We start from the raw sequence: 19790 nt of genomic DNA, 5'->3' as shown, positions 1-19790 counted from the left end.
GAGTCGATGGCATCAGTGTGGCTGCTACAAGGATACTGATCCAACACCTTCCTAATGTCATGAATGGAGTATGTTGTGTATCCATGCAACAACATATACGATACTTGGTGGTCAGATGCAGCATGACTGAACCTTTTGCCAAATTTTTACATCCCCTGAGTCTTTATTGTCTTTATTATTATTTTTATTATTATATCACCAAATATTATCATGAATACATGGAGATTATGTCTCAATACAGAGTTGCTATTGGTAAAGTGCATATTATGTCCAAACACATTATTTCTAATCTCGTGGTTATGCTCAGCATCATCGTGACCCTATTGCTGACAACATATTGATGATGATTCTACAGAACCCTGATTTCTTTCATATCTGTCCAAGTCAACTACGGTATAGTCAAGGTTAGGCAATCTTTGTTCTTCTAAATGTTACTAATTAATGTTATATCTTGTTTGTGTATGCCTTGTTGTCGTGGTGATGACAAAACTCAGAAAGTAAATGCATTTCGCTAAGAAAGAGGTCAAAGATGTCTGCCGATGGACAGAGCAAGGCTAAGCTCATGAGCTTGTGGCTGTTGCATCATATTTAGTGTAGTGACATCTCCCAACTCTTGACAAGAAAGTAAAAAAGCATATTAAACAAAATGTTGAATTATTCCTTATGGTTAAATAACTAGACATTTGGTAAAGGTTTGTGGAAGATCGGTTAACAAAAAGTAAACATTTAATGCAGGTCTGTCACAGTACAAAAACTCCTAACATTCATGCCAGTTCCTGCCTGGATAGAAGGGAAACTAATTTTAGAAATCATTTGAACATAAATCAATACATAAACGTGCAGTACATTAAGTACAGAGTATGACTTTTTGTATAAGTGGTAAATATTCACAAATACAGGTATGGTCCCTTAAGAGTTAGCTACTCTTATTTATACTGTCCAACAGCATCTAGCAGCCTCATAATCATTTATACAAGCGTCTGTGAATACCAATCGGGACAGGCTGATGTGTTCCTGCTGTCTGTTTGGCAGCGAAAATAAAGGGCAGCGCAGGAGCTGAATGTTCATTATTTGATATTAACACCAGACAAAGCAGGCCTCTTTGATCAAGGCCCGAAGGTCAACTGCAACAGCTGTTACGAAGCGCCGACAGGAGGCAAACCTTTTCTTCTTCAGCCCGGGGGATGGCAGCCTCCTGCCAGGCAGGAGATGCTCCACGTGTGTGTTCAGAGTGGATTTTGGGGGTATTTTTGAACTCCTTCTGGGAAGAAATACACAAGCATGGGCCTTTTCAGTAGGACTGCACACACACAAGTCTACAAAACCTGTATGGATTGTCTGTTTTTATCTTTCATATACATACAGTTTTTAATTTTTGGTAGTTGTATGCAGACAATCCATTTATTCTTTTTCAGGTACTACTTAACTTGAAAGCAGTGTTACAATAAATCTTAAGAAACAACATTTTTAGTTCGGGCTTTAGAAGAGGGTATACCTACACTGAACATTAGCTGCAGGGCAATCCTTTCAACACTACATTGTAGAGACTTACCCGAAAACGGAGCATTCGTTGTTTGTTCAAGAGCTTAAAATGACCACTGTTTGAAAAGTAAAACCACTGACCACTGCTTGAAAAGTAAAATCTTGTACACATAAGAATCTCTCAGGTGGGGGCAGATGGTTGTCTGTAAAAAGTGTGCAACTTTGACTTCGGAGATCACGGTTCCCATCTTGTCTTCTATAAACAGTTGACATTGGTTTCTTTTAACCATTAAGGCAATCTTTCTTGGGCCTTGGGTCAAGTAGATTTAATCACACAAACTCAACTGGACCTATTTCTTCACAAGGCATCTGGGGATCTTGTTTGTTTGGATTTTTAGCTACTCTGGGCTTCACAGAAGTTGGCTCTTTGATCATCTTGTCAGTTTGAGAGACTATGCTGTTTGTGGGAAATGTTGGTTAGTCTAACTTTTTTTAATTAATGAGGGTGGTTTATCTGATGTTATTGCTTCAGATTGGCCAACTTCTGAAAGCACAAAAGAGGGGTGGCGCTTAGCCACATCAGGCCAAATCCGGCTGAATGAAGCCCTCAATGAGAACTGTACAAAAACACATCTTTGTTCACTGGTTTTACTGGAACTGTATCAGAGTTGATGGAGAAAATAATGTTCGGTTTTTCCTCTGATGTCCTCCGGCTGCTCTGCATCCACTTTTGACGATTTGTGGAGTTTGTATGTTACCGGTTACTTTAGCAGCTAATGAACTCACTGCTATCAGCAGCTGCTACTAGCTAGCCATGTAGCTTGCCGTCCTATTGCTGATCTGCCCATACTGGCAGCTTGGTGCTCCGGGGATGTGTTGGTGTTTACACCTCTAACATTAGTACAGAAGCTCTGGACCGCTGGTTCACAGTAAGGTGACCAGATTTCTGAAATGAAAACCGGGCACATTTTTGGTTTGGTGGTCAGTATGTAACTAAAAAATATAAAGTTATTATATATGAAATAAAAAAGGGGGGCAATTTCAGTTTTATAATCTGTCCAATATAATTCTTCTGAATGAAATCAAGTCATTTTGAAGCAGAAACTACCTTTCAGTCAATTAAGTAGAGGCTGCAATCACTTTCTGGCAAATAGAATATTGCATTTTATGTGTTGTTTTGGCTTTTTAAAAAGGTATTTCAACAGGTAAAAAGGACTGGATTGGTTGGTACACAGCAAGTTAAATAATGTAGTCATAACTGCAAAACAGATCATGTCTTTATTTATATATAACTCAGCAGTAAGTCATGTTAATTATAGGCTACATTGCTTTTTCCAAATATAAACAAGGATGTTGGACATATATGCTTACCAAACACGTATTCTATCTGCAAACACAGACTTCTATTATTGCCTATAATCACGTAAATGTCAGGCTTGGTAATGCTATAAACTGCAAACACTTGGCACAATTGTGATTATTCTGTTGAAAGAAACAGTAAAGTTTCATAAAGACTTACCTTTGCTATTACCATGGACATAAAGTGATGTTTATTTGCACTTTATGTCTGTTTGATCCAGATAAAAGCAGCTGTAGACGTAAAGAGACTGGACAATACAGCTTTACAACATCCTGCATGCACTACCACGGCGGATGGTCACTTATCTGCACACCTGTGTGCTCTGCTGTCCAGTCTTTCTGGCCACATAAAATCTGATTTCAAGTTTGGTATAACTTTATACAGTCTATGATTAAAACACAGTTAAAAACGAGGACATTGCCGGGGACAGGCCACCAAAACGAAAATGGGGACGTCTGGTCACCCTTCCTTCATAACCGTAAAAGCACTTTCTGTGAGACACACTGAACGACCTCCAGCTTTAGCTCCATGAGCTTGTTCGACCTCTTCTCTGGAACGTGAGCTGGTCTATGTAACTTTTGGGGAGTAAACATCCCAGATGTTATGTAACATCTAGTATTTGTTGGCATTCGCCCGTTTTTCCAGGGTATAGATTTACATGTGTAAGAGGAAACAATGGAGATTGAGGCTCACGGTATGTCAGTTACATGTACTAAACTCTTCTCTCTCTTCAACTACATCACAGTTTTACATTCTATGATGCTACATGAAAAATTTAAGGGGATAGGTATTTAAATTAATCCAGAGGGGAACAGGAATATGTCAAATGCCAAATTTCGTAGCAACCCATCCAATAGTTGTTGAGAAATTTCAACGGAAATCAAAAACGTCAACCTCATGGTAGCACTAGAGGAAAAGTCAGGGGATCACCAAAGTCATTTGGATTCTTCTTCTTCTGTGAACCATGAATGTCTGTACATAATTTCATAGTAATCCAATGAATAGTTGTTGAGAAAATTCAGTCTAGAGCAAAGCAGTGGACAGATTGACAGAGAGACTGTCACTCTCATCCCTCACACTGCTAACGTGGCTGAAAATATACATTTATTTATTTGTTAGTAACAATGCATATAAACAAAGACATTGTAACAGGTTACAATAACATCTCCTCTCCTTGAAGAAGATCACCACACATCACCATTACTAAAAACGAAAGAAAAATAAACAAGCACATAATAAATAGTGACATTCCTTAGATCATCACACAACAACCACATCACATTACCGTTACTCACAAGTGTTGCATATGTGTGTGTGTGCATTATATTTATCTGTCTTTTACATTGGTTTCTCCTTTTTTTTTGACATTGTCATTTTGATACCTTGTTATTATAAAAATATTGAATATGGCTTTTAATTTTCAGTTTTGGGGGACACTAACACATCCATTGAACACATGGATTTGAAAAATGCTTCTGCTGCTCTACCAGATAAGATTAGTTTGATTGTTGGTTTTACATTTCTCCCTGTTGTCCCAGTATAAAAGTAATCTTTTCATATAATATCTTTCATTTGTATTATTATTTTTTACTCAAGCAGTATTGATGTCCATATTGGTGATCATATAAAAATTGCTTGTATGTGTTTGGGCACTCGGTCAGAAATGACCGTCACATCACTGCTATCCATTTACTCTTATTTTTCTCTTTATATTTGATGTGTGCCCAGAGTGTCAGAGGATCTGCTTTTAACTGCCAAGCCATGAGGTTGTTGCCTGCTGCCTTGTACGTGTGACATTGATTTTTCTTTACACCCTGCCCTGTAACAGCAGTAACACAAGTTTACTTGTCACTGCAAATGTCAAGCAATCGAGTACTCTTAAAAAGGTCAGCATTTTATTGGATGTTTTACATGTTGAAGGGATTACAGCAGCATTTTCCCAGCAGAGCGCAGGGAGGATCGCAGTGAATCTTTACTGAACACATTATCGAAATGGCTGTTTGACAACGGGACGACCTCAAGCTATGTGACCTATTGAAGGTCAGAGAAACTTCACAACCTGCCCTTAATCCAGTTCATTCAGATTTAGATGTCATATATTTAGATGGTTGGTTAGCACTGTTGCCTCACAGCAAAAAGGTTGTGGGTTCAAACCCCGGTTGCCCCGGCCTTTCTGTGTGGAGTTTGCATGGTCTCTCAAGGTGCTCTGGCTTCCTCCCACCATCCAAAGACATGCAGACTAGGTTGATTGGTGACCCTAGGTGTGAGCATGAGTGCTTGTTTGTCTATGTGTCGCCCTGCGATGGACTGGCGACCTGTCCAGGGTGTACCCCGCCTTGTGCCCGATGTCAGCTGGGATTGGCTCCAACCCCTACATTTGAATACAATGATTTTACTTGAACTATTAAGTACCCATGCAGAATATGAAACACCAAAGGACTATTAATCACAGAAATAAAATATCCACTCATGGGCAGAATTGGAGTTGCTGTGTCTTCAAACTTTCTGATCTGAGTTTTTTTTTTTAACTGCACTTATCTAACGTAGCTCCTCTGTTTCACCAAACATGCGAGAATCCCTTTTTATCTCCTAACCTTTTTGCTTATTTGATTTTCCAAGACATCTACAAGTTGTTTACATCCACAGTTCAATAGAGGAGACACCGGCACAAACTGACATACGGTGAGCTTTTTAAATATTCACACACATTATGTTCCTGCGTGCAGTTGGCAGGCTGTATTAAGTATGCTAGTAAATTAAGCTCTGATTAATAGATGAGATGTCTGACTTGGCCTGACTGCTGCCACAGATGGCGACCTCTTTCTTCACTGTGACGAGGAGGAGAAGGAGGCAAGGAGGAGCACGAAGGCAAAGAAGCAAAGATAACAAGGAGGAAAGAGGAGCCAGGAGAAAACAGGGTGTAGTCTGTTACTGAAATTAGGACACAGTGATCCTTCACCAAACAGACTGTTAACAATGTCTGGCTGGATTTTAACTGCAATTCTTTCCAGCTACATGAGGTAAAGCTACACGCACAGTTTCTTTTTTAAAGGAATAGTACACCACACATTATACTTTCAATACTCACCTCTGCAACCTTGAAAAGTGAGTCGAAAAAGTTTGGAGCTTGCTCCTTTTAGGGGGGACAGCAGCTGTAGTCAGTTGATTCACAGAGGTTAACAATGAATTCCAATGGAGACAGTGTTACAGCAAATGTCAAGCAATTACTCTTGCAGCATTATGCACCACTGGTGAACAATGTGCTCATTATTTTCCAATCTTCACTTCTTTGCCAACAAATTACTAAATGCACTGCTTTCTGTGGAGCTTCAGAGCTATAAGGAGGTAATATGTAAGTCTATTTAACTGTGGTGTGAAGACATTATGAGCTTCTTCACTGTTTCACCAAGTAACTGAACAAAACCTCTAATGTAAATGCTCCGTATTTGTATAGCACCTTTCTAGTCTTTTCGACTCAAAGCGCTTTTACACTACATCTGCATTCACCATTCACACACATTCATTCACTGGCGGAACAGCCGCCAGGGGCAATTCGGGGTTCAGTATCTTGCCCAAGGACAGGGATTGAACCACCGACCTTCCGATTAACGGGCAACCCGCCACAGCCGCCCCAATCAGCCAAAATAATTCAAATGACCTGTGTGGGTTTACCATTAGTGTGCAGGGCTTTTAAATGCACACTTTGTCTTTTGGGGCATGAGCTTGTTTGGAGCTTTAAACAATATACAGTACATTTACTCTTTATTTAGATTTATACTTGCTTACACAGCAGTTTCCCGTTGGTTTCTCTGCTCCAACAGTATCTTTCTTCCTCTCCCAGCAGGGCCTGCCCTGTACAACTGGGGGCCATAAACAGGATCATTGTGGGGGCCCTGCCCTGCAGCGGATAGACAGTGAATTAATTATAGACCAGCTACCATATGCAATTACAACCCTTGTGCATTTTATTTCTACCTCTAGCAACATGATGGGCCGCAGTAATTTTACTGCTAATTAAATACACTCACTGAAACATTCACAGTAAAACTGACCGATTGCACCTGCCACATTTACTTCTGCTTATTTTTTGTCTATTAATTCTTAGTGTTACTGAAAAACTGACCTTGATAGGCCTTCATCTCAGGACAGTCTGATAAGAAAACTCTCTAACGAGCATCTTTCCCATGGGAAACTTCACCTAGCTGCAACATACCACACAGTGAAACATTGGTCTATAATAATGAAGCATGCAGGGTGAAACAGTAAACACAGTAAAATATAAAATTTCCATCACATACTCATTTAGCATTGGCAACAGTTTGTGGATCCTCCATACCTGAACAAGGAATTACAGTAGAGTCATCTCTATCTGCTGTGTGGGACAATAATGCAGTCATAATTAGAACATGCAGTCTATTAGTTTTTTTGACAGGGACAGTGCATATTAACAACATTTCTGAAAATTTACACACATTTTTTATTGTCTGAAGTACAAGTAGCTATCACGTAGCTCACTCCCTGCTCCCTTTTCAGGGAATGTCAGCTCATTTCAGACATTATTTCCTATGTGTGTTACCCATGTAACGTAAACATTGCAGATACCTGTTGCTGCAACAGAGGAAAGTTTACTCTACTAAAATAAAATATTGAATATGAGTGCTGTAGTCAACTGTTGGTTAGGTTACTTATGTACCTAACAACAGCCCCTAATATTAGCAATGAACGTTTGTTTTAATATTAAACCTAAGTTAGAAAAACTACTAGCAAGCTCAATGTACATCAACAACCACTAGTTTCCCTAGACACATTAGAATATTTGATTTATAGATTATTTGAGCATTGTTGTTTTTAGGTAACTTCAATTGTCACATAAATAGTGATAATGTTAGTTAAAATGACAGTATACACATATGTAAATGTCTTTGTGAGCTCTGTTGTTTGTTGTTCCAGTGAGGCTCAAAGGCTGATGGGTAATCTTGCTTGTCAACTTCCAGCAACTGATGAACCGTTGCTCAGGTCTTCTCTACACAGTTCATGTTCATTCATGTTTTGCTCCCTACAGTTTGGATTTTTACTTCGCACCCACTGTAGGTACGTAACTTAGGGTTGCCAGGTCAGACCATCAGTCATTTCAGCAAATGATGCATGACTTTGGGGGGCCCCTGGCTGTCGCGTAGTTGGCTTAGAGGGCTGGCTCCCAGTACTCTGTCTGATGCTCTGAATAAATGAACAGCAGCTCTAGTATCCCTCTGAATTCCTGAAGAGTCCATTTCAGTACCAGATTGCTGACACCCTGAGTGCCAATTTATGAGTGGACTCACACAAACACACACTGGTGCCAGCAGTGTTTGTTCAAGTGAAGTCAGGTACACACAATGCATGTCATCTGTTTCACTTTGACTGTGCCGCTGAGTGAAGAAATTACAAAAGCTGTGAGTCAGGAGGAGACAGGGAGAAGAAAGCAGAGAGGGAAAGGTATTTTTGTGTATATGTTCATATTTGAAAAAAAAAAAAAAACACTGTGGGGACTTAAGGAAATAGTTCAAGATTTTTGAACTGTGGTTACTTTTTGCAATCTAGTAACAGGGCCTACAATCACTACATTTTTTCCACTTTTCATTTACAAGAAAACAAAAACGCACGATTATGACAACGACAAAATGCTGTTCACTCTGAAGACACGAGGATACCTTTTCGGACCGCATACAGAAGAAGAAAGAGAGGGGAAACTTCTGTGGAAACATTGTTTGCTCAGTCATTTCATTTATTTTTAGGTGTTGAGCGCTGTCTCACCTTATAGTTGGGTACAGCAGTGCTCTTCAGCAAGTGTCAAAAATGATCACTGCAAATGGAGATTGGTGTCAATGTTTAATGTGTGTGTGTTTGTTATGGTTAAGAAAATGCAGTGTCAAAGAAAATCAGAATCAGAAAGAGCTTTATTGCCAAGTAGTATTTTACACGTAGAAGGAATTTGCTTTGGTGATAAGGTGCTACACGTAGACAAACATACAGTTGACCTAAATAAATGTAGAAATATATAAATAAGGAATAAACAAAGGGCCTGACTGTAAGGTAAAGCGGTGAAGATATTCTAAATATATCGCAAACTGATACAGATTCTAGTATAAGTAATGCACTGACCATGGATAAGTACCTCATACATCCCACTTCAAAGAACCTGAACTCTCCCTTTAAGTGGATATGCAAAGAAAGGAGTGGTGACACAGCTAAATTTTATTAAAATTTTTAAAATTATAAAATTTATTGAGGGCTGTGGAGTACTTGAGTACAAGTACATTTGAACAGATTACTAAAAAATCTATAGTTTTTGGAAAACAATCAACCAAAATTGTAACTTAAGTTGTTTTTATTTTAATACATTTATGCATTTTGTCAGATGGGAAACTGTGAGGAGTGTCTCAATTCACAGTAAGCAGGTAGACACAACGCAAATAACTGCTAAATATTGATTCATGCATGTTGGTAATCTAGTAGGTTTATGGACTGAAATATGACAAACATGATTTAAATTAGTGTGATAGTTTTATTATTGATCTTGGAAACAGTATTTTGATCAAGAGTTTTAAACAGAGGAGGGAGTGAGTTCAGATGTCATGTAGATAACTCATCATGTGACATATGGAACTTACTGTAGGTGATATGATAAAAGGTGGTGGTATGTGGTTGGAGATGGTCTTTTCTTTTCAAACATGTCAAATCTGAAGTCAGCTAGAGCAAAAAGAGACTTTGCTAAAAAGTAAAAAGACAGAATTTGCATGTTTACGCAATCCTGACTAGGAGCACATCATATTGACTCTTGCCTGTCAGGAATAAAGGCAGAGGTAGCATGACAGTACCACAAAGACGTGTTTTCAGTCAGGGTGGATGTATGGGTCAACAAACCACTGGATTTGGATACAGAAAACCACTGCTTCCTGTTTCCTTCCAATAGTTGACGTTGGTTTCTTTCCCTAACCAAAACCTTAGTCAAGAATTGCGTCTCAACTTAACCAGAACCATAGTATAGGCAGGTCATGAAACTGGCATCTCAGTGATTTTTATAGTAGCCATTTAGTTTTTCATCAACATTTTTTGAAGACACTGACAAACAACTTTGCCCTGCAAATAGAGCTCATACGGGTTTCTTTGGAAGGCAATGACAAATTAAGCATTTCGACACATTTGAGGAAAATGCGTTTTTAACCAGGCTCTATAACTACCAGGACGCATCAGTGCTCCCTCGTTTTTATCTTTTTCCTTAAATGTACAACATCTATCTGAATAAAGGGTAGGCGGAGAGAGGGTTTAGCTGTTGTTCCCATTTCCTTTAATTTTCACATCAAAGTCTGAAAGCCATTTTTCACACTGTACCTGTACTGTTAGGCTTTCTGTTTTATGAACAATAAGAGAGACCATATTACAAAGCGCTGAAGCAGGTAATTACTCTAAAACTAATTAGCTGAGGAGTCAAGGACAACTGGAAATGCATAAAAAAAAAAATAAATGGAGGGTGGGGGACTTTTCTGTCCTAAGAAAGAAAAGGAAGGAAAAAAGAAAGCTATTAAATGGAAAATATCTGGAAATGGAGCGCGTAAACAGCATCAGAGGGCAGTAAGGGAGGGGATAAAGCAAGATAGAGATTAACTGGAATAATAAGACTCACAATAATAACACACACAAACACACACGTGTATATATAGTCACACATACACTATCTCTCTTGTTAAATCTATTTTATTCTCGCCCTTCTTCTTCCAGGTATAATCCTTCTAACTATTAAAGTCGTCCATGTAGCTGGCTTTCTCTTCTTTCCTTCATCCTCTCGGCATCTCTCTCTCTGTCTCTCTGTCTCTCTCTCTGCGCTTGTCTTTTTATTCTCTAATATCCCTAAATAGTTTTCTCCTAATCTTTTCCTTGCTCTTATTAAATTTTCTTGAGAGTCACTAGGACCCAATTACTGCTTGGCCTTATTGCAGATAAGGACCATATTACACTATTGTACACATCCAGCAAACACACACACACACACACACATCCAATAAATATGATGCATTTAATTAACTTCCCTGCATTCACCTATGCTCTTAAGCTTTATCATGGAGGATTTAACCAGGTTCTTCCAGCCTCTGGCTCTCTATTATGTTTTGTATTTTATTTTAATATTTTAAAATACCCTCCTCAACATAAATTTGGTTAGCTTATTGAACCTTTATACAAACAAGCCCACATAATTCCTCTCAGTGTGACCAGGCACAAGATTTTTATTTTACCATTGCCCGAAAGGTTGACAGCAGACACAACAGCAGCAACATATCTACTCTTATTGATAGACTTTACAGGTCAGTAGAATGGGTTCCGAGAACTTACAATGTCTGGGAGGTTTCATGGAATAAACGATCTACAATAATTTACCACCATCGTACTATTTGTCTTGTGTGTACCCATCACACCTCTCTGCAATATCAATATTTCTCTGGCATAATTTATGTTAGAATACTCTAACAAACATCAAATGAAAGGTTAAGTATCAGCTATAAATAAATATGTTTTCCTTTAAAAAAGGTCAAAGAGACAAAAAATGCTTTTTTGAGGAAAAATGTAATTGCCTCAGTTTTTAATTAGGGGAATTGTTTGGGAGTATTTCTATGTTGTGCTGTCAATACTGCTGAAAGTGCAAATAATAAGTTGAAGTCCAAATATATAAACCAGCTGAAATCCTCACTTTTTTCTATTTTATGTTATGTCCTTTATGGATTGGAGGCACATTAGCTCTTGAAACGGGCCTCTAGAAAGCCACCACTGCTTCTGACACTACTACTACAGTCACTGTTGTACCTCCACTGATAAAAAGTCAGAAATGGAGCTTGTTGGTTAAATGGAAGAGAAAGTTGGGAAAAAGGAAAAAAGGTTGTGTGAAAAACTGAAGACCGAGAGAGTGGTGTCACTCTTCCCTCTTTCTTCCCCTCAACAGTCCCTCTATTGTGTCAGTGTTTCTGATATACAACGCCACGTCACATTTACTTATGACGGTACTCAGGCATCCTCCCGCCAAATCCCTGTGGTCATGTCAGTTTTCTGAACCTGCCACTTTTGTGTCAACATCTATTCTGTTACAGTGTAGCCGGAACATTAAGCTTCAGGCCCCGACTGGAGTGACAAATCTCTGCCGTGCCCACTAGGATCCCTTTCATGGTCAGTTGCCTGGCAGATAGTCGCACGGGAGCTTGGAGGGTGGAGGCCGGTTTGTCGTGTGAATACAGATGATGTCACGTCTGACTGGTTTGTATTCAGTGATGAATCTGAGCGTATATCACAGAAGCTGGTGTCTCACTCAGCGAGCAGACAGATGTTAAGTCCAGTGAGAGTGGAGCTTGTAGAGGATGGATGAAGGGATATAAGGATGGAGACGGACATGGATGAATGAAGGGATAAGGAGAAGAAGTGATCTTTCTGTCTCCTTTTTACTATCCAGTTCTCCATCTTTACATTCCTCCATCCATCTGTCAGTTCATCCATCTCTATCAGGTCTACTCTTCATCTCTGCATCCTTCAGTTACTCCATCCCTCTATTTCTTATCATTCTATCTTGCATTTTGCCATCAGTCCATATCTCTATTCTTGTACTCCCCCACCCTTCTGAAAATCATCCTTCCACCTCTCCATCCCTACATTACTGAATGCCTCCATCTTCATTTCATTCAGTCATTCCTCTATTTCACCATGATTCATTTCTGTCATTGCATTCTTCCATTTCTCCATCTTTCCATCCTTCTACCAATCCACAGATATATTACTATCATTTCATCTCTCCATACTTCCATGTCTCCATCTTTCCATGTCCCCATATTCCACCTCTCTTCTATCATAAAATCTCTCCACCCAGGCGTTACTATACTACTCTTCTTCTTTCCTTCTCTTCATACCTCCATCCTGTCTCCCATGTCTCCCATCCTCCTGCAATCTCTCCCAATTCCTCTATTGCCCATCAATCCACCTCTCTTTCTTTGCTTTTGTCCATCCTTCTATCTATCATCATCCCATCTCTACATCCTTTCCTCTTGTCCTATTATATTTTTATCTTCTCTCTGTTGTGCAGACAGTTCATTGTCAGACAACAGAGGACACAGTTGTTGTACCTTTTGTCACTGCGGCTGTGTTCTCTCTCTCTCATACTGTATTTGTCACTTTGCTCTTTCAAACCTCCCATGTGACAGCAGCTCTTCAGCTCGTCCTGTTTGCTGACACTGATGTCACCCGGCACTAACCTTGTACCTTGTCACTACCTGTGATGTGTCGATGTCACTCCCACGCTGTTGTTGCAGCTGCGTGTGTGCGCTAAAACATAATATGGTCATACAGTGACACACATGCACTCATAATTCTATTAGTAAGCGACCGTCTCTCTTTTCCCTGCAGGGTGTCACCTCCATGAAGCCTGTAACACACATGCACAAACAGCTATATGTACACACACACACGCCTCAGGTAGGCATCTGGGCTGCTGCTTCCTGGCATTGCAGGCTGTAAATGCGAAGTGAAGGCTTTATGACATAATGGTTGTGGCATGAGCAGAGGAGGCGAGTGTAGAGCCATTTTAAAAGGGCCACAGCTGCTACGCTGCAGTGTGGGAAAATACTTACACTGTTTATGACTTATTTGTAGTGACTGGGATGATCATACATTTATTATTAGTGGCCGTAGTCTCAAGTGTTGTTGAGATAATAGAAGCTAATGCTTTGTTCTTCCTGACTGCGCTTCCTAGATCTCAGCAGTTAACATAGTGAGTACAATGTTATCATTTCTGATAGGAACAATGTCTAAAACCACACTGTAATTTAATTTTCACACTGCTAGGACTGATGGCTCAGATCTAAATATTTAGTTTTTGGTTGGCCGAGCACATTATTTGGGGGTTCTGATGTAAACCAGAAAACTGAAAATGAGGCCAAGCAGGTGAAAGAGAGTTAAGTTCTAGGCAGCTATATTTGTGCAGAGGGGTGCCTGGATGGGAGATCAGAGTCAGCCATGGTCAGTCAAGTTGGACTTGATCATGTGGAAGATTTCATATAAGCAGAATTAATGTCAGAGGAATATAGCTTTTTCCTGCATCGTCAATTTTTTCCAGTTAACAAGATATGACAACTTCTAAATGCATTAGGTTTTAATTTTGTCAAACTGTAACAGCACAAACCTGAACTTGTCCCAAATAAACAATACATAAAATTTTCCATCATTTAAACTCAGGATATGTCTGATCAAAAAAAAAAAAAAACACGCAAACAGGACTATCAATTTCACCATGTATCTTTTACTAACTCTGGATTTAGTCTCTGACCCCATACACATCTGAGGCCTGTACCACGGAGCAAATTCAACATACCCAGATATCTTTTCGTTATCTGGCTCCACTAACCCTAACAATCTCGATCAGGATAAGTAGTCTCGCAAAGCTGGTTATCAACTCGTTAAGTCAAACCAGGTTTTTCCAAACCAGCCATGAGCGCACTCACATAAGAGGCGGTGTTAGCAGCAGATGACTTCGTAGACATGGACATAGTCCACTGGCCACAGGGGGTCACATTGCAAACTAAATAGACATAGTCTGAGTAACACAGCTGCAGTGGACATCAGCAACAGTATGAAGGCATAAATAAACAGGCGTAGCCTATAATATGAATGTGTTGATTTGCTGTGTTCTTATGGAGGGTATGACAATTTTAGCCTTATTCTTTTAGCTCAGCTGTGTGTCTGTTTCCACATTAAAAGCCTCTGGCACTGAAAAAGCAGCCTGTTCTCATCTCAGGAGTCATATACATTCTTGACCAGCGTATTTATTTCATGTATATGATGCCCTGGGGTGACTGGAAACACTAGTGGCACTTCCAGTCGCTAAACAGCTAGCTAGCTAGCTAGCGAAGTTTGTCTTTAAGGCATTCCAACGAAGGTTAAAATCAAGGGCAACTGGACTTGGTTGAAGATTTAAGGTCTTTAAGATAAGAGGTTTTAAGATCTTTAAGGCATTGAAAGTCCCCCGAGGCAACCTACCCTAACCATCACAGAAGTTTGTGCCTAAACGTCTGAGATGAGGACAGGTTTGAATAAGTGGTCGTTCCAACTCACTTTTAAGAACTTCATCACTTCAAAAAATCTGATTAATTTAACGCACTCAGAAATGTTCCAAACATTGTTCTAAATTAACTTCTAAAGAAACAAAATAAATAAAAGTGATCAAATAGTGTTTGAATGACAGAATCTCAACATTTAGGCTCCTGAAAACTCTCCCACAGTACCTACAAGATAGCTACTAACCTAAAATAAACACATTTATATTAAACTTAATTTCAATAGGCCTACCTAACTATTTGCTCATAATATTCAGCCTCACATAAGAAGGCTGTGACGGACTGTGTGAAACGGACTTAGCAAATAAAAAACAAATTTCTAAGCGGTAAGTAGGCTTACTGTCATACATTAAAAGTCTACAACAAGCAGTAGCCTACTTCAGTCAGTCTCTGTAGGATTATATCACTACACAAAAGTTTCTCCACATCACCGCAACAAACATAAAAGCAGCTGAAAAATCAGTCTATGGGAGAGAGAGCTGATTGGTCAATAGGCGGTGATGTGAACCACCGTTGTGGCACTGAAACCAGAATTAACCCCGAAGCTCACTAAGCCTAAATCCTGCTTCGTGGTATGTTGTTATCTGGGTAACTGATCCATCCGTACTCCAACGAAAATACAAAGATGTAATACTAACCGTCTTTTTTCACAACAAGGGGCAGGCAGATGAATGCTGGCCATCGTCCAGATCCGAAGCAACTGGCATTGGTAGGCAGTGTGCAGGCTGCAAGGCAGGAATCCTGAGACAGAGAAGAAACACAACAGGAATTGCTTGGCTGTACACAAACCAGAGAGAACTACTAAGAGAACTAGAAACACGAGTTGCCCTGAGGTACTTTACCATGAGGGAATAGGAATAATCTGGTGAGTCTCAGGACACCAGAAGTATTTGAGCTGGAGGTAAAGATTGCTGTCAGGTGTGTAGCTCTGCCAGGTGCCCAGACTGTTGCCACACTTACACACACACATACAGACAAGAGGGAGGGGAAAACAAGGGAGAAACACAGAAAACCACTACCACAAGCACTAGCCGTGACACTCCTAGAATTAATAAGCATTCACATCATCTGACTTTGGCCTAAATAGGTGGATCTGGTGGACACAATTCAGTTCAGTGGGGCTTCATTGGTATGGGACACAGATATTTTACATTGCCAGAGCAAGTATGAAATATAAACATGTATAACTTAAGAATTGTAATTTTTCTATTAAATACAGTAGCAACAATTCTTGATCGTAGATCCTCTGAAAGCTCTTTTTGGCGAGGCATGGCTTGCGAAGCATCTTATGCAGAGAATGCAACTCCAAAAGTTTGAGGGTTTTTTATCAGTCAAAGTAGCTGTAGTCCACACCTCCAAACTCATTTTCTTTATGAGCTAAAACCTGACTCCAATTAGCTTTTTTGAGGTCATTAACTCAAGGGTTAACATACTTTTTCCACAAGCACTATGAGGCTTTCTGATCACATTTTATGACAAATTTATGCAGAAAACCATGAAATTCCAAAAGGTCTTGTATAAGTCTTGCCACTGTATATACTATGATTGGTGTTTAGAAAGCGGTATTGTTGTGAGAGCGGTCAGAGTGTTTCTAAGAGAGGGCAGTTGGTCTCAGCACCAACTGACGTAGGGGACTCTTCTGGGCTTAGCTCTTGTGTTTGGAGGGTGTCTAGGGGGCTGGATAAGAGGTGATTAAAAATGAGAGAATGTTAATCATCAATGGGTATTTACCTAATTCTGTTGTACATGCATTTGTTTTTTCTGCATGCATGTATTTTTCTGTGTAGGGGAAAAATGTACCTTTTTAAATGTAAGTTTCAAGTCTACGGCGTATTTTACAGGACTTTCCTGTAGTAAGTGTGATTAACAACTGACTACTGAGGACACTATCATATTCCGAAGAAAAAGGATCTTATAGTCAGTGCAACTGCATTTACACTACAGACTTTTCGGCTTTCCCAGATTCCCCATTATTTCAGTGGCTGACTGCTCAGAGAGAAAGATCAGCCCAACATGCGTCACGACAGCCAGAGAATAAAGATTCAGAGAATAACTGTGATCAGACCATATGCACCCACCAGCTACTTCCTTGTGCTGCTGGGAAGAACAGACTCCTGTTTGAGAGTTTTATATGTATAATATACTGTATGCCACCATAATTAACCAAAGCCATACAGGGTATTTGTGCTGGGCTTCCCATCTGTCATTGCAGAACGAAACATCGGTATGTTTTTTTTCTCCAAGTTTTTATTTGGCATGGAGAGTGGAGTCAAATGATATATTTAGGAGTTTTGGGTGGGTGTGGGGGGTATTGATTATCCTGCAAGGTGTTGTTCTGGCAGGCGTGGCATGCTGTGCAGAATATTGATCATATTATTTGCATGCCAGTCCAGATGTTGGCGGAAGTTTATTTGATTTAAAGGCAGTAGGAGATAGGTAGGAGGTAGTTTCACTTCTTCAGCAGTTTTGTCTGAGCAGGACTCTCATGGCAGACATCACCCCCAGGAAACTGCTACGTTAACCCCCTGTTCACACATACGGACTCAAACACTGGAAATGCAACAAGATTCCATTAATTGTGACTGGATGCTAAAAAAAAAAAAACATACTGGTGGTGTCCACCACACCTCAAAAGTTGCCTATGGCATGAAGTGGGGAAGTTACTTCAAATGTCCTCTGGCACTCTGGAGGGACATCCTGGAGGCAACTAATCATACTTGTTTTATTTTACTCAAGATACAGAAGCAGTTTGTCTGTGTGTTCGCTTGCAGGTGGACCATGAGTGCAGCCGTGGTCTGCCAGCACTAACGACTGATGCATGACACCTGCTCTGCAGGGTTCAAAAGCCCCTCCTCCTGCTAGCTGTAGTTTCTCTCTCAGTTGCTCTCCAAGCCAGCAGACTCTACAAGAGCAGTCTCCCTATACCACTTTTACTATTTTGCTTGTTTATTTAATAAACTTAAAATGTGGTTTATTTGTTTGCATTTTATTGTTTGTGTTGCTTCCCTTAAGCCAGGGTTGTAACATTCCAACTTATTTACAGTCCCCTCCAAAAGAATTGGAACAGTAAGGTAAACTCCTTTTGTTTTTGTTGTTCACTGAAGACATTTGGGTTTAAGATCAAAAGATGAGACAAGAGGTCAGAATTTCAGCTTCTATTTCCTGCTATCTATCTAGATGTATTCAACAACTTAAGACATATCAACGTTTGTATTAGACCACAGCATTCTTAGGTGAGCAAAAGTATTGGAACAAATAATTAAATAATTGCATTTAATATTTGGTGGCATAACTTTTGCTTGCAATAACTGCCTCAAGCCTGCGACCCATTGACATCACCAAACTGTTGCATTCTTCATTTGTGATGCTATTCCAGGCTTTAACCGCAGCTTCTTTCAGTTCTTGTTTGTTTCGGGGTGTTTCTCCCTTCAGTCTCCTCTTAAGGAGGTGAAATGCAGCTCTATTGGGTGATGGTCAGGTGATTGACGTCGCCAGTCTACAACCTTCCCCTTTTCGATGAAGTCCTTGTTTTGTTGGCAGTGTGCTTTGGGTTATTGTCCTGCTGCATGATGATGATGATGATGATGATGATAGAACTTCCTCCCCATTAGTTTCAATGCATTTCTCTGTAAATTGGCAGACAATGTTTCTGTCCACTTCTGAATTCATTCTGCTGCTACCATCATCTGTTACATCAATAAATATTACTGAGCCTGTTCCAGAAGCAGCCATGCACGCCCAAGCCATGACATTACCTCCACCATGCTTCACAGATGAGCTTGTGCGCTTCGGATCATAAGCAGTTCCTTTCTTTCTCCACACTTTGGCCTTTCCATCACTTTGCTAGAGATGAATCTCAGTCCATCAGATTGTGTTCCAGGCCTTTCACTCTGGCCTTGTGATTCTTCCTGCTGATGAGAGGTTTGCATCTTGTGGTGTGGCCTCTATATTTCTGCTGAGTCTTCTTCCAACAGTGGATTGTGATACCTTCACCCTGCACTGTGGAGGTTGTTGCTGATGTCACTTACTGGTGTTTTGGGGGTTTTCTTCACAGCTCACCATATTTCTGTCAACAGTTTTCCTTGGCCGACCTGTTGGACATATGTTGCTCAGTACATCAGTAGTTCCTGTCTTTTTCAGGACAGTCCAAATTGTTGTGCTTGCTGTGCCCAATGTTTGTCCAATGGCTCTGGTCGATTTTCCTTCTTTTCTCAGCTTGACAGTGGCTTGCTTTTCTCCCATAGACAGCTCTCTGGTCTTCATGTTGCTTTATCCTCTTTAACAGGAAATGCAGTCTTTATAGGTTTGAACCAAGGATGAAAACTTAGACTAGTCATGCAGAGCTATTTAATGTTTGGACATTCAACCTAAAAGGCAACACCTGGGCAACAAGAAACATCAGTCACATGTTCCAATAGTTTTGCTCACTTGAAAGATGGGTGGGTTCAAACAAAGGGTGGTATGTCCTGAGTTTAACACATCTAGATGTGAATACCATGAAATGAGCGCAGAAATTCTGAACTCTTGTCTCATACTCTTGTCCGCCAAATTCGGGTGAATTTCACCTGTGGCGGGTAACAATCACCCCCACTAACCACTTTAGTACATTGCAAAATTGTCTTTTCAAAAGGCATCTGAAAGAACTCCCATGCGTACTACCTGCCCAGTAGTGTTTGCTCATTGGTCCATTCGTGAAGCCTATCTTGACCGACAACACAGTAAACAAGAAGACACTGTGGAGATTAAACTCGCGGACTGGCCGAAGAGGTGAAAGGTTTGCTTTCCCTAATCGCTGTTTCTGGGCAGTTCAATCGTAAAACATGCCA

The 19790-nt window shown here is 40.1% G+C and overlaps 2 long non-coding RNA genes across 2 annotated transcripts; one reads left to right on the top strand and one right to left on the bottom strand.

Annotated features, from left to right (window-relative positions):
* Positions 1-4010: 4010 nt before the first annotated feature.
* On the bottom strand, positions 4011-15719 carry LOC123962951. The gene is made up of 5 exons (XR_006823107.1): positions 15603-15719; positions 7179-7214; positions 6629-6740; positions 5931-5994; positions 4011-4045 (listed from the first exon to the last, which is right to left on the bottom strand). It is a non-coding gene; the product is annotated as an uncharacterized LOC123962951 (long non-coding RNA).
* Positions 15476-17897, top strand: LOC123962953. The gene is made up of 3 exons (XR_006823109.1): positions 15476-15536; positions 15622-15882; positions 17736-17897. It is a non-coding gene; the product is annotated as an uncharacterized LOC123962953 (long non-coding RNA).
* Positions 17898-19790: the final 1893 nt, after the last annotated feature.

This window comes from Micropterus dolomieu, linkage group LG23 (assembly GCF_021292245.1).
Source record: "Micropterus dolomieu isolate WLL.071019.BEF.003 ecotype Adirondacks linkage group LG23, ASM2129224v1, whole genome shotgun sequence".
NCBI lineage: Eukaryota > Metazoa > Chordata > Actinopteri > Centrarchiformes > Centrarchidae > Micropterus > Micropterus dolomieu.
This window is presented reverse-complemented; position numbering and strand designations above follow the sequence as displayed.